Genomic DNA, 15,052 nt, shown 5'->3' on the forward strand with positions numbered 1-15,052 from the left:
AAAACTTAGAGTGCCATTCATTCCTTCATTGATTCATTCAATCATTCAGCAATGTGTTTGTTTATTCTTATATTATCTCATAAATACAACAGCCTAGTTGAGCCAAGTCCAAACACTGAAAGTCAGGAAAGCAGGGACTGAATGAAGCTGCTGACACCTACCTAGCTCTGTGTGTGTGTATGTGTGTATGCATGTGTGTGTATGTATGTGTGTGCATGTGTGTGTGTGTACACACGCATGTGTGTGAAAGTTGGAAAGCTCATTACTCTCTGAGCCTCAGTTTATTATATATAAAATGTGGATAATAAAAGTAGTCTTGGTAGGTCTCCATGTGTAAGAGTTTCCACACTGGGAATTTCCTGTCAGTGAAATCACAGGTCTGCCTAAATTAACTAATTATTTAATTAATTAATAGCAGTAATATTTGGATTAAAACAAGAAAAAGACAAGTGGTGGCATACTATATTACTTCATTTATTAAACAACGACAAAAAGGTGCCCTATTGGAGGTAAACAATACTTTTTTTAAAAAATGATAGATCACAAGCCTAGAATGAAGATAGAGGCCTCCACATTCCCTAAACTCCTTTCTAAAATGGGTCAGCTGGGTTAAGAGGCTTTGAGGTGCCTTCCAGGGCCAACAGGATCTGAGTCCATGGCATTTCTCTATCACAGAAACCTTATACCATAGGCCCAAACTGCCAAGGAAAGTATTTCCAATGCTTTTGGTTCCAAGGTGTTGCCATAACAAGTGACTGCATTAGTGTTGCTGTGGTAGTGGTGGTGGTTTTTTTAAGGAGAGAAAAGAGGACAGATTGAATACTGAAATGGCCAGCACCCTGGCTCTGGATTATCTTGGACACTAGCCAGAAGGGACTGGGCCTCTACAATGAGTGAAAGTATCTGCCTCAGTGAAAACTGATCACCCAGACCCTTCCTCCCACCCCTCAAAGCCTAGTCCAAGCTGCTGCTCCAGGCAGGGTCTTATGAGCCCAAAAGCTCCATAAATACCTGATGACAGACAGGCTGACCTTTTCCCACCCCAAGACATGCCTTTTACCTCTCCTTCCCAAAGCTGTGCTCTTCCTTGGGAGTCCCACCAAGCTTGCAGTGGGCAACAGCTGCTCCCACCAAAATAACAAACTATTTTCCATAGCAGAACTCCTGATTGTCTCCGACATCTGCTGGCACACCCAGGCTGCACACACAGGGCTGAATGCCCCCTATACTTGGCTGCAAGACACCCAAACAGGCTTACTCCAAACCTCCCCCGCCCACACACAGACTCATAGAGTTTTCCTAAATCCATCATCTGCTTTGCTTTTCCTCTGAAATGAATGAACAGAAGTTCTCCAGGTGCCCCCTCTTAATCACATGGGCCATCGTCACACAGCTCCTAAGTGTCAATTGAACTGAACCCTTTCTTACTCCTGTGCCTTCTTAGGTAAACCACTTCATTGCTTCCAATGCCAAGGAAATCCCTAGGGTAGGCTTAGTGTCTCTACTCCTGGGACTTGTTATGGCTACTGCTCCTGCTATTCCAACTTATATGATCCTTACAAAATCCCATGACCTCTCTGGGGCTGACTTTGTAATTATTGAAAACATGAAAATATCCAAAGTTTCCTCTAGATCTGTAATTTCATCAAAGTGAATACCCATTGTGCAGATAGCAAGCAATAAAACAGATGCTAACAACCCACATTGATCTACCACTTCATAGTGACCCAAGAACTTTAAATCCCCATCTCAATAGACCCCCACATGAACCCTGTGAGGTTGGCATGGTAAACAGCATTACTCCCATTTTATAGCTGAGGAAATGAGCTCAGCAAAAGGGAATGACATAGCCAGGAGGAAGAATGATTGATGCAGCTTGGGACTCTGGGAAGAAAGAATGAGACATTCAGATTTTGTCATGTATATCCTTGAAGAGAGTGTGGTACATACACACACACACACACACACACACACACAACACACACACACACACCTACCTACTTTTTTTTCTTATGGATGTAGACTCACCCAGAGGAGCCAAGTAGGAAGGAGAAAATTACTATGTCCCATTGAAAGTCATCTGGACATCAGAGAACTCTGCTCATCACCCCCCTAGCATATCACAATTGGCTGGCCAGTATATCTGCTTAACCTTGAGCGAAGGACTCGTGACAATCCTGGAGTTGGTTGCCAGACAGATTTCACATCTTTTCTTTCAATCTCTTACATATGCTAAGCTGCGATGCTGTGTTCCTGCCTCTTCCTCTGTGCCACAAGATCCCTTCACTCCCCTGCCCCATCTCTCAGACCAAAGGAAGGTTGATATTCAGATGCTGTGGTCTAAGGACAGCCAGAGTCAACTGCCCAGTGAGCACAGAATACATTAGGATAATTGGTACAACATGAGTGGACCCATGCTCTGCATATCAACAAAACAGGGGGCTGGGCCATTGGGCTGCAGTCAAGAGCAGAGTTTGTCTGCTAACCCAGAATGTCACTCATACAACCTGTGCCTTATTTCCAAACATGGAAGAAGAGAAGACCGGTCTTTGAGACTCCTTGCCCACTACAAAGACTGAGGAACAGGTGAGAAGGTTCATGTGAGGGGCATTCCACACTTTAGGGGGCTTGTGCTGATTAATGGGAAGAAGCTAATTTAGTGAAGAAGTCTAGGATGCTCTACGTCAGAAGGCGAGCTCTGCAACATGACCATATACAAATTCACCAACCCTGGCTGCATATCTGTTTTCACCTCTCCACAGTAAGGGGATTGGATCAGGTGATTTCTAGAATCCTGTTCACTTCTACTACCTATGACCTGAGAACACAGAAATAGCACCCTTAAGGTTAAAAGGCATGTCAAGGTCAATTTCTAAAGGGCTGCCTTCCTCAAGAGCCAATAGGTCCAGTTTAAAAAAAATAGCATCGTCTTTACCCATTCATTCAATCCACCTTCTGTTGAGCACAATGGAGTGGACAATGGGCAAGGTTGGAGCAATCTTAATGGAGCTCAAGTCCGTGGACAAACTGCCCTTCCCATCTGAACTCATCCCAAATGTCCCAGATTGCCTGCCTTCCAGCAGGCAAAATGTACCATGATGGTTGCTAGAGACTTGTATTTGGAAGCAGGAAGACCTGAGTTTGAATCTTGTCTTGGTCATTAATTTCTGTGGGATGCTGGGAAAAATCACTTATATTTACTCAGACTCCATTCTCTCCTAAGTTAAATGAGGATGATGATATTAGCACCAACCTCACCCAGTTAATAACATCATCTACCTGATAGAGTTGTTGTAAGAATCAAACAAGGTAATGTTTATAAGAGCAGATAGAATGCCTTGCACATAGCATGCATAAAAATGTTTATTCTCTTCCTCCAACTTATTACAGGATTTCTTATCTGTATCCCATTGAAAAAAGATGAAAATGAGATAATAATGATGATAATAATAAATGTTATTATTCAATAAACCCTAGTACTCCCTATTAGAGCCAGGATAATAATAGCATTTACCTCCCAGGGATGTTATGAGGATCAAATGAGATAATAATTATAATGTGCTTAGCAGAGTGTCTGGCACATAGTAGGAACTATATAAGGGTTAGCTATTATTAAAATAAAATCTTCTCTTTGGGCTTAAAGAGTTTTATAATCTGGCCCCTTCCTACCTTCTAGTCTTCTCCTACCTTACCCTGCTCCATGTACTCTGTGAGATAAGAACACTGGCCTCCTTCCATGCTGCTCTATCTCCCAACTGGACATTTTTACTGGCTCTCTCCTCATTCCTGGAGCTCTCTTCCTCTTACTTTCACATCTTGGCTTCTCTGGCTTTACCGAAGCCTCAGTTAAAGCCCAATCTTCTACAAGAAACCTTTCCTAGTCCTTCCTTCTTAATTCAAGTGGCTCCCTTCTAGGAATATTGCGTATATATACATATGCATATATTTACATATATCTCTATTTTATTTCCATGTAGTTTCTTCCATTAGGCTGAGCTCTTTGAGAGCAAGGATTGATTTTGCTTCCCTTTTTTAACATATTTGTAGTGCTTAGCAACGTACCTGCCACAGGTCTTTAATAAATATTTGTTGACTTCTTGACTTTACTAATACTAAAGAAAAAAAATGAAATTGAATGCTGGGAAATTATGACGGGCCAGCATGGCTCCCAAGAAGAGAAATGAGATGGTAACTCCCTTCAGTCTTTGTAGATATGTACTACTGCTGATGATACAGACTTTTCCAGAATGGTGTTTATTTGGCTAAATTATTTTGTTTTCCATTCCCATTTTGCTTCTTTGTTATAACACATGGCTCTCTGAGAATGGATGAATGACACAGATATTGGGAAATGTAGGTGATAAAAACAAATTAATAAAGATTTCATTAAAAACAAAAAAAACCCAAACAACTAATTGCAACTTCAGGTAACTAATTCCACAGCAACTTTGTGCTGAATCACACAAATTCATTTGCTTTTTTTGTGTCAAGTATCTTCATTCAGAGAGTGAAGTCTCCCTATACCAATGGTATTCAGATAGAACTCCAGAACCTATGGTCCTTTATATGAATGGGGATCCATAGTGTGCCTCCTTGGTTTTTAACAGTGGCAACATTTCTATGGGACTGAATATGACATAAATAGCCAAGGAACAGCCTCTTGTCTTGGGGCATACGACATCTTCTCAAGCTGTGTTATTGTTGGTATTTTTGCCATAGAGCAGCCAGTTAAAGGAATGCTTCTCTTTCTCCCCCTCCCCACCCAACACCAACTTTTCTATGTTTTTTTTCCCTTCATTGTCTGAAAAATCAAGTTTTAGTTGGTTTTCCACCCAAGTGTATACAGGGCTGAGCAGAAGAGCCTGATAGAGGAGATTACATGCTGTATTTCAGGCAGGGGGCAATTATCATTCCTTTAGCTTAAACTGATACAAGACAAATATTAAATAAAATGAGAACAGACTCTGGTCCGACTTTCTTTCATTTCCTTTATCTCAAGAGTAGGAAGTTTACTGAATCTCCGCCAACAATTCACTCAGCCTAATGAAGTGTATAAGTAATGGGATTAAATAATCTTAAACCATTATTACAGTAGCCTGCTGTTGAAATGCTTCCAGAGGCAGAGTGGTGAGTTCATGCTTGATTTAAAACCACCCAACCAGGGCAGGAGGGAGGTTCAATCAGGAACTTCCAGGACCTGGCAACTCTCAACAATCCGTCCCTGCTGGACAGAGTCTGGGCAAATAAAGTTGCTTTTCTTCTAGTCTGCCCAACCAATTTTTTTTTTCAATACTTCAGTACTCTAATGGGTCTATCAATCAATAGCCCAATGGACCTCTCATTTCATCCATAACAACGATGAGGTCATTGCCTTCAATGATACAGATCACAGTCCATTCATAGCTACTTAGCCCATGAAAATCTCATCTTTGTCCTTTTATTACATTTTTCACAGGTTTTATCTCTCCAAGTTTTCAGTTTCCTCACTTTCTTGACCTCATTGGATCAGGAAACTGTCCCTAAGCTTTCCCTTGCTCTGGAAATTAGAAAAGCTCATCTTGTTTTTCCATCATTCATTGCTTTGGTGATATTCATTATTCTGTTGGTTTTTTTTTAACTCCATGTTAGAAAGTCATTGCAGGCTGCTTACCTTCCCCAGGTACCTCTCCATCCCCCTTTGAGAGATATTCATTTAAAGTTCTTAGGAATCTGTAACAGATTCCAAATTGTCAATCATACACCAGCCTCCTCCCCATTATTGGAATTATTGAGGGATCAGGACTCTTTGAATCTCCTGATTAGAGAGCCTTAGATCCTTAATTAAAGATCACTTATTAAGTATTTGTTGTTCAGTCCTTTTCAGTCCTGCCCTACTCTTCATGAACTCAATTGGCAGGAAGAGGACATCATTATCTCCAGACATGGGACAGGGGCCAGAGCTGCCCATTAAAACAAAGAGAGGGAGAGAAAGGAGCAGAGGTTGTCTCTACCATGCCCGCCTAGGTGAACACTATTGACATTGAGAGATGAGAATTACTCTAGAATTGGAAGGGACCTTAGAGATGGTGTCACCCCATACTTTGATTTCTCAGATGAGAACACTAAGGCCCAAAGAGATAAGAGGAAATGTCCTCCCTGTCCCATGTCTCCTTTTTTCCCACCTGTAAATGGAGATAATGATGCCCTCTTCCTGCAAATCTTGCCTGATGCTGGCAGACTTGAGGCAGTAACATACATAAAATGCTTTGAGCTCCCTGAAAGAAAGACACCTTCTAGAGACAGGCCTCAGCATCAACACATTTGTCAGTCAGTCTCAAAGCTCCTTGGAGCCCGTGAAGGCACTTTATAATTACAGGGTCATGAGCAGAATGCTCATTAAGGGGAGAAGAGCTTTTCAAAACATTTTTTATTCCAAATTCATGTAGCTCTTCAGAGCCAATTATCCTCAGTAAGAAAAATGGGGGTGTCTATGCCCTGGAGTCCTCCAGCCCGGCTGGAATAACAGCGCAAAGTCTCATCTTTACATTCTCACCAAGTCACAATCAGTTTTTGGACAATGCCAGTGCTGCTGAGGTCATATCATCAGAACATCTGATTATCTGAAGGAATGTCAGTGGCCACCTAGGCTATCCCAGATCAGAAAGAAATCACTGCTATACTTGAAGACATCTCCTTACTACCCTCTGCAGGGATTGGGGAACATGGCGGAAGAGGATGATGCTAACTAAATTCTAGCCTTGCAGTTTCTTGTGGCTCTGAGAGTTTTTAAACCTCTGTCCCAGAGTTTCCTAGCCACTAAGGTGTCAGAGTTAGGTCTTACACCCCAGTCTTCCTAATTATAAGGCCAGTTTTTATTCACTATGCCAAGTGGCCTGTCAGATGTACATAAAGAGTACATTAAGCCCTTGGTTTTGCATTTTGACCATAGAGTCATCCTGGGTACAGTAGCCAAGGAATGTCTCAGGAAAGCTCAAATTTTAAACTATGAGCTATCTGTGAACTTGACCTAACAAGAGACTTCTAAACTAACTTGCCTAGGAATTTTAAATGCAGCATCTCCTGCTAGCTAATTAACATAAGACTATAACCTTAGAGTCACTGGTGACATAGGAAGATGTCAAACTCCCCTTGTTTCAAGGGTGGGTACCATCCTCATCACCTCATCCTGCTGTAAGGATGAATTTCATTAGAGGGAGAAACTAAGATGGTACTAGGACCTCTCAACTTCTTCCACCATGGGCCAGTGCTGGGGGAGTACTGGGTACAGTGTTGGCACCAGAGGATAAACAGAACAACTGACCAAGTTGAGGTCTCTCTGTTCATAAGACAGGACGGTGAGTGTACTGGATGGTGGGTGAGTTATCTGGTCTCTGTTCCTCCCACTCACTTAATGTCTCAGTCGTAATTGCTCTTGAAACACTTTATTAGGAAGAGTAAAGAACACGAGAGAACATTTTTTTTGTTGCCCAAGTACCAAACTCAACCACTTACAATGGTCTCAAGGTTTTGAATGCTTTTAATGGGAGCCCTTTGCTGATATCAGGGCTCAAAAGAACACAGACATGTTTCCCGCTAATGCTTTTAGGCAATTTACCTTACTCTTCAGACACCTGGGAAATTAATGTTCTATTTTCAGAAGCAAAGTAATCACTTAGGCTTTAACCATAATGAAAAATCTTGGGCTCCAGAATCTGTGTGGGCAGGGAGAGATGATGGAGAAAATGACAAGGGAGTGACTGGATCTCAGACACAACCAACTGTGCCCTGTACAGTTGCCTTCAAGACTCATGGGAGCACCATATTCTGCTTGAAGCCTTTCTTCATCCCTTTGGCGCTCCCCCCTCCAACACCTTTGATTCATAAACTTGTAAATGTACATGTTGTCTCTTCCAATAGAATGCAAACTCCATGAGGGTAAGGAAGCATCTCATCTTTGTCTTCATATCTCTAGTACCTGCTATACAGTAAGCTCATACTAAATCCTTATTGACCAAGGATGACATGGCTTGGAATGAAACTTGACACTTTTAGACAATCTGCACATTGTTCGAGGGTTATCACAAGATCAGAGGCTTTGAGTTTTAAGTTATCTTAGAGATTCCTGTATTCAGCTCCATAATGTTACAGAAGAACACACTGGAGCCAAAAGAGGCTCCCCAGGGTTACACAACTGATCAGTGTCTGAGGTGGGATTTGAACCCAGGTCTTCTTGACCACAAGGCCAGCACTCAAAGCATTACATCTTTTTGTGTAACCAAAAAAGTTAAATTCATATCCTTGCCCATTTGTATGAAAGGATAAGTGAGCTAATGCAGCTCCAAGTTCAAGTTATAGATATGACATATGATTGCTTTCATTAAGCATTAAGTAATCACCTACTACGTGCCAAGCACTGTGCTAAGTGCTTTACAAATATGATTTCATCTGATCATCAGAACAATGCTGGGAGGTAGGTGTTGTGGGTGAGGATGGAGTATCTATCTATCTATCTATCTATCTATCTATCTATCTATCTATCTATCTATCTATCTATCTATCTATCTATCTCTCTGTCTGTTGGAGGGATAAGTGAGGGAATCTGAGAGTTGCTGGGGCTGAAAATGCTCCTACCCTGTGGCCACCCTGGTGATGGGCTTTGTCAACTTCATGAAGCTTGTTCCCAAACACTGGCCCACATCTGTGAAGTGTTTCCAGTTTAACTGGATCCAAGTGGCAGAGCCATCACGAGCTCCCTGGCACCTCTATACCAATATGGGCTGTGAGTGGAGGACTTGGGTAAAGAATGGACACTGTTGAAGGCAGCTGTCATCATCTCCACCATTGTTTTGAAAAGTACTTGGAGCCATGAATTAATCACAAGACCAGGAGGTCATTGAATTATTTCTGTATTTTTTCCTATCTCCATGGGGCCTGACCCAAACCAAGAGATGGAGTGAGTGTCAAAGATAGTGAATGGAAGGGGAAATGTCCTCATTGGTGTTCCAGAACCAAAAGAAGACAGAAAGTGGGTCAAAGGTAATGTTTTATCTTCCTGAAAACTCTATTGGTGGACACAGTGTCTGTAACATGTTGTCATGGAATGAGCCCTGGAATTGATGTCAGAGGGCTAGCACCAACACGTGCAATCTATTCTCTCTGGGTCCCAGTTTCCTCATCATACAATGAAGGGGGTGGGATAAGATCCCTTTCTGCTCTCTATTGGATGATCCCAGGGTTTGCTATTTTGTTCAGATTAGCCTGGAAGGAAATTTGATCCTGAGTTCAGCTTCTCATGAGCCTCACTGGCCTCCTCCATTCCATGTGACATTTTAATCAATTGTGCATTTGCAGATAGAAATATGGGACAGCCTCTGAAAAAACTGCATCTATATGCCACTAAATTGATGAAATCCAGACCAAAGCACCATCATCACAACTTGAAATACTGAGCCAAACTTCGTGAATAAATATTGTTTGAGGGCAAAACTTAACTGAATTCGCATGAGAATTCAACTCTATTGCCCTAGGGAAACCTGGACTTCCCCTGCTTCCAGAAGGAACTCCATCAAACCTCCAAGTGAGAGGAGGATACTCTCAAACAAGGAGAGCTCCCTTCATCTATAACCATTGGGCTTTTCTAATTCCTGGGAATGGATATTTCCCAGATGTCCCCTATTTCTTCTGGACTTAAGCATATTTCAGGGATGGAAAATAAAAATGGAAGGGATAGTGAAGGTGTGAATGAGGCATCTCTAGTAAAGAACTGGCCAACTTAGCCCATGCTTATGGGGAAGATGGATGAAGCTTTATATAGCTAAGGATCATAGATAGAGAACCTCACAATCTTAGGGTTAGAGCTGGAAGGAAACTTAGAGGCCATGGAGTTCAACTTTCTCATTTTATAAATGAGGAAGCAGAGGCCTAAGAGGGGAAATGAACTTTTTAGGGTCACAAAGCTAATAAGTTGCTAAGGAGTGATTTGAACCCAGGTCTTCCTAACTCCAAGTCCACAGCTCTATATGCTCAATTTAGTTGTCAATATTGCTTTTGAATATATCTATATCTATATCTATGTATCTATATATAGATATAGATATAGATAGACATACACACACACATACAAAAGTACAACTATAGTCTTAACCACATACACACTCTATGACATATATGTGGGTATGGTAGCATTTTTAGAGAGGTAAGACCTCATCACAGCTGCAAAAGTAATATTTCTTTTTTTTTCAGCTTATATAGCCTTATATATTTATTTATTTTTATTGCACTTTTTTAATATGTAAATTCATTTATTTTCAGTTTTCAGTATTTACTTCCACAATATTTTGAGTTCCAAATTTACATTCCATCTCACCCCTCCCCCACCCCAAGATGGAAAGCATTCTGAATATCCCTTCCCCTAGTCTGCGCCCTCTCTTCTATCTCTCCCCCCACTTCTCTTATCCCCTTTGCCCTTCTATTTTCCTGTAGGGCAGGACAGACTTCTGTACCCCATTTCCTGTATTTCTTATTTCCTAGTAGCATGTGAAAACATTATTTTTAAACATATGTTTTTAAAAATTTAGGCTTCAAATCTTCTCCCTTCCTCCCTCCCCAACCACCCTCATTTAAAAGGCCAGCAACTCAATATAGGTTTTATATGTGCAGTTAGGCAAAACATTTCCATAGTAGACATGTGAAAAACTAAGTCTATTTCCCTTAATTTTATCCTGCCCTCGCATTTATTCTATTCTTTCTTTTGACCCTGTCCCTCCTCAGAAGGATTTGCTTCTGATTACCCCCTTTCCCAATCAGCCCTCCTCTCTATCATCCCCCTGCTCTCTTGTCCCCTTCTCCTCCTAATTCCCCATAGGGTAAGACAGATTTCCTTACCCAATGCAATGTGTATGTTATTCCCTCCTTAAGCCAAATCCTATGAGAATAAGATTCGCTCATTCCCTCTCACCTTCCCCCATTTCTTCTCCACTGTAAGAGCATTTTCTTTTCTGTTTATTTTTGTGAGATAATTTACCCCATTCTAGCTCTCCCTTTCTTCTTCTCTGAATATAATCCTCTCTCATCCCTTAATTTTATTCTCCAGATATGACCCCATAATCTTCAACTCACCCTATGCCCTCTATCTATCCATCTATCTATCTATCTATCTACATATCTACCTATCTACATACATACAATTTTTTTTTTCCCTCCAACTACCCTAATACTGACAAAGGTGTCATGAGTTATAAATATCATCTTTCCATGCAGGAATGTAAACAGTTCAACCTTAATAAGTCTCTTATGATTTCTCTTTCCTGTTTACCTCTTCATGTTCCACTTGAGTCTTGTATTTGAAAGTCAAATTTTCTATTCAGCTCTGGTCTTTTCATCAGGAATGCTTGAAAGTCCTCTATTTCACTGAATGACCATGTTTTCCCCTGAAGGATTATACTCAGTTTTGCTGGGTAGGTGATTCTTGGTTGTAATCCTATCTCCTTTGCCCTCCAGAATATTATATTCCATTCCCCTCAGTCCTTTAATGGAGAAGCTGCTAAATCTTGTGTTACCCTGATTGTGTTTCCACAGTACTTGAATTGTTTCCTTCTGGCAGCTTGTAATATTTTCTCCTTGACCTGGGAACTCTGGAATTTGGCTATAATATTCCTAGGAGTTTTCCTTTGGGGATCTCTTTCAGGAGGAGATCTGTGGATTCTTCCAATTTCTATTTTGCCCTCTGGTTCTAAAATATCAGGGCAGTTTTACTTGATAATTTCTTGAAAGATGATGTCTAGGCTCTTTTTTTGATTGTGGCTTTCGGATAGTCCAATAATTTTTAAATTCTCTCTCCTGGATCTATTTTCCAGGTCAGTTGTTTCTCCAATGAGATATTTCACATTGTCTTCTATTTTTTCATTCTTTTGGATTTGTATTACAGTGTCTTGATTTCTAATAAAGTAAATAACCTCCAATTGCTGTATTCTAATTTTTAAGGAAGTATTTTCTTCAGTAATCTTTTGAACTTTCTTTTCCATTTGGCCAATTTTTCTTTTTAGGGCATTCTTCTCCTCATTGGCTTTTTGGACCTCTTTTGCCATTTGGGTTAGGCTACTTTTTAAGGTGTTATTTTCTTCAGTGTATTTTTGGGTCTCCTTTAGCAAGCTTTTGACTTGTTGTTCATAATTTTCGTGCATCACTCTTATTTCTCTTCCCAGTTTTTCCTTTACTTCTCTTACTTGCTACTCAAAATCCCTTTTGAGCTCTTCCAAGACCTGGGACTGATTCATATTTTTCTTGGAGGCTTTGGATGTAGGAGCTCTGACTTTGTTGTCTTCTTCTGGTTGTATATTTTGATCTTCTTTGTCACCAATGTAAACAATATAGTTGGACTCCTTTTGTCCTTTTTGCTCATGATCCCGGCCAATTGCTTGAGTTTTAAACTCTTTTTGTTAAGGTAAGAGTCTGCTTCCAATGTGGAGAATGTACTGTCCCAAGCTTCGTGGGTTTATACAGTTGTTTTCAGAGATACTTGTAGGGACCCATAAATTTTCCAGTTCTTGCAAGGTGATATGATAAGGGGTGAGGTGTTTACTCCTTTCCTGGCCTGTGCTGTGGTCTATTAGTGACCACAAGCACTCATTTCTGTCCTGGAATTATGAGGAAGGTTTTCTGTCCACATCCACTACAAGCTCCACTGTGCCAGTGCTCCTCCTCACCCCAGGACACCCATCCAGAACTGTGACCCAGATCCAAGCACGGGAAAGCAAGAGGTTCCTGCCTCAGCACCAGCAGAGAGATCCCTGCAATTCCCCTCTGATCAGCCACTGGATTCCCCCTCAGTCTTTGGCCCGGAAGCTTGGGAAGCAGCTACCCACCCCAGTGCCATATTCTTGGGGAACTGGGTCTGAGACCCCACCTTCCTCTCTCAGCACCACAGAAACAGACTTTTCCCACTGACCTTCTAAGTTGTCTTTGGCAGTCGTGGATTGAGAAATCTGGAAACCACTACAGCTGCCAACAATTCAGTCCTCTGAGGCCTGCTCCAGGTTCGCTGAAGCCTGTGCGCCTACGCCGCCCTGCGTTCTTTTCTGATCAATCATCCAAGTTGTCTTGGGATGGAAATTTGTTTCACTCTGTCTTTTTGTGGGTTCTGTTGCCTTAGAATTTGTTTAGAGCCATTTTTATAGGTATTTGGAGGGGTTTGGGGACAGCTGAAACAAGTTGTTGCTTTCACTCTGCCATGTTGATTCTGCCCCCCCAAAAGTAATATTTATAAAGGAAAGGTCTGACCACATTACTCCCTGACTCAAAAATCTCTAATGGCTTCATATTGAGTCTAAAACAAAATGGCGGGTGACTCTTCTGTTTGACTTTGAAAGCTCTCTACAATTTGGCCGCAGTCCCAGCTTAGCAATCATCGTTCCCCTTCAAAAACTCTACATTCCAGGCAAACTGAGCTGCTCATCTGTTGGAGCAACATCTTATCTCCAGTTACCATGCCTTTGCTCACTTTGTCACCCTATTCTGGGAATGATGTTTCTCTTCTTCACTACCTCTCAGAATATGTACCTTGAGAAAGTCTGAGTGAGCATTCATGCTCAGGTCTTCCTGACTCTAAAATTCAGCCCAAGCACCACCGCCTAGACTAGATGAAGGATGTGGAAGAACAACAGTGTAGGAGCTAGGGCTGGTAGGGGCCAAGCCAACCCAACAGTAGAGAAAGCCAGAGAACCCAATGAGGGAGGGGAGGAAGGAGCTTTTCCGAAAGGCCACGTAAAAACCCCAAGATAGCAGCTTCTTGGGAACTTCTAGGATGTAGGACTTAGGCCTGGATGGGAACTTGAGGAGACAGAGAAAATGAAAGCCAGAAAGACTGACTTTCCCAAGGTCATACCTGTCATATAAAACTCAGGATTTGAATCCAGGTCTTTCAGACTCTACCACTGCAACTAAAGGGAGGCAGAGGCCACCATACCTCAGCAGCACCTAAGGTACTTTAGATATGAGTCCATCGAGGCATCAATGATCTGGGATTTCACTAAACAACATTAAATCAGATCAAAACCCACCTATCACTTAGTACCCAGGTCTTAGGGACCTGCTGAAAGGCCCATAAAGGAAGAGTGAGTTAAGCTAGGCCACATAAGTGGGAAAAACTACACTTGAACCCCAGACTCCAGAGCACATATTTTCTTGCCCTGCCTCCCACCTCATGCCAGGACTACATTGTCCTTTAGAAAAAAACTAAAATAAAACAGAACAATAGCAATGTTTGGGTTCACAAAGCTGGTCACTTGTGTGATGTCAGTAGATTTAGAAAATACCATGAATTCAAAATCCATCCCACCAAGAAAGAGTAAGATTTGTTAACCCACGATAGGGAATTAGGAAGACACTTCTGAAGTGCTAAACTGGGCTATTGGAAAGTATGTTGTGTTTGCTTTTGAAAGTAAACGCTGATTAACTCAGAGAGTATTGGTATTAATTTATTTTTGCTGTGAGCTATAATGAAGGATTAGTAGAAAAAAACCATTAGATGAGACCAGACATGCTGCATCACAGAAATAGACAGGTTTTGAGAAGCCCCACAATTTTAATGAGTCAAAAAGGGCCCACCATGAGAGATGGTGTTTTAGGAGGCCTGTTGGCCAGTCCTGGCTTTGTCACTTCACTCATCATTGGAACACTGACTGAATGTCTCCAATTCTTAGTCAATGTAGTTGTCTCAAAATACAAAGTGCTGTCTTTTAGGAATAGGATCTCCTCTCACTGGGGCTCAGTTTCCTTATCTGTAAAATGGGGAGGTTTGACTGGATTACCTCTAATTTCTCTTCCAACTGTAACTGCATGATCCTTTGATTCTCTCATCTCAAAGGTCCCTTTGAGCTGAAACATCCTAGGGTTACGATTCCAGAACTGGATAATTATTGATTAAGAGATGTGATTTTTTTTTTAAATACATGGTTGTGCTCTTCAGGAATTCTGCTTAGGATATCATTGGATCAAGGGCTCAGAGCTAAGAAAAACCTCAAAGGCCATCTGGTGCAGCTCTGTCCTTTTATAGATGAGTTAACTGAGGCCTGGA

The 15,052-nt window shown here is 41.4% G+C and overlaps 1 protein-coding gene across 6 annotated transcripts in view; it reads right to left on the reverse strand.

Annotated features, from left to right (window-relative positions):
- LPP (LIM domain containing preferred translocation partner in lipoma) overlaps positions 1-15,052 on the reverse strand; it is a 709,534-nt gene that overhangs the window by 121,229 nt on the left and 573,253 nt on the right. The gene's annotated exons all lie outside the window — the stretch shown is intronic.

The sequence above is a fragment of the Phascolarctos cinereus genome, unplaced genomic scaffold, assembly GCF_003287225.1.
Source record: "Phascolarctos cinereus isolate Bilbo 61053 unplaced genomic scaffold, phaCin_HiC Scaffold_7;HRSCAF=346, whole genome shotgun sequence".
Classification (NCBI taxonomy): Eukaryota; Metazoa; Chordata; class Mammalia; order Diprotodontia; family Phascolarctidae; genus Phascolarctos; species Phascolarctos cinereus.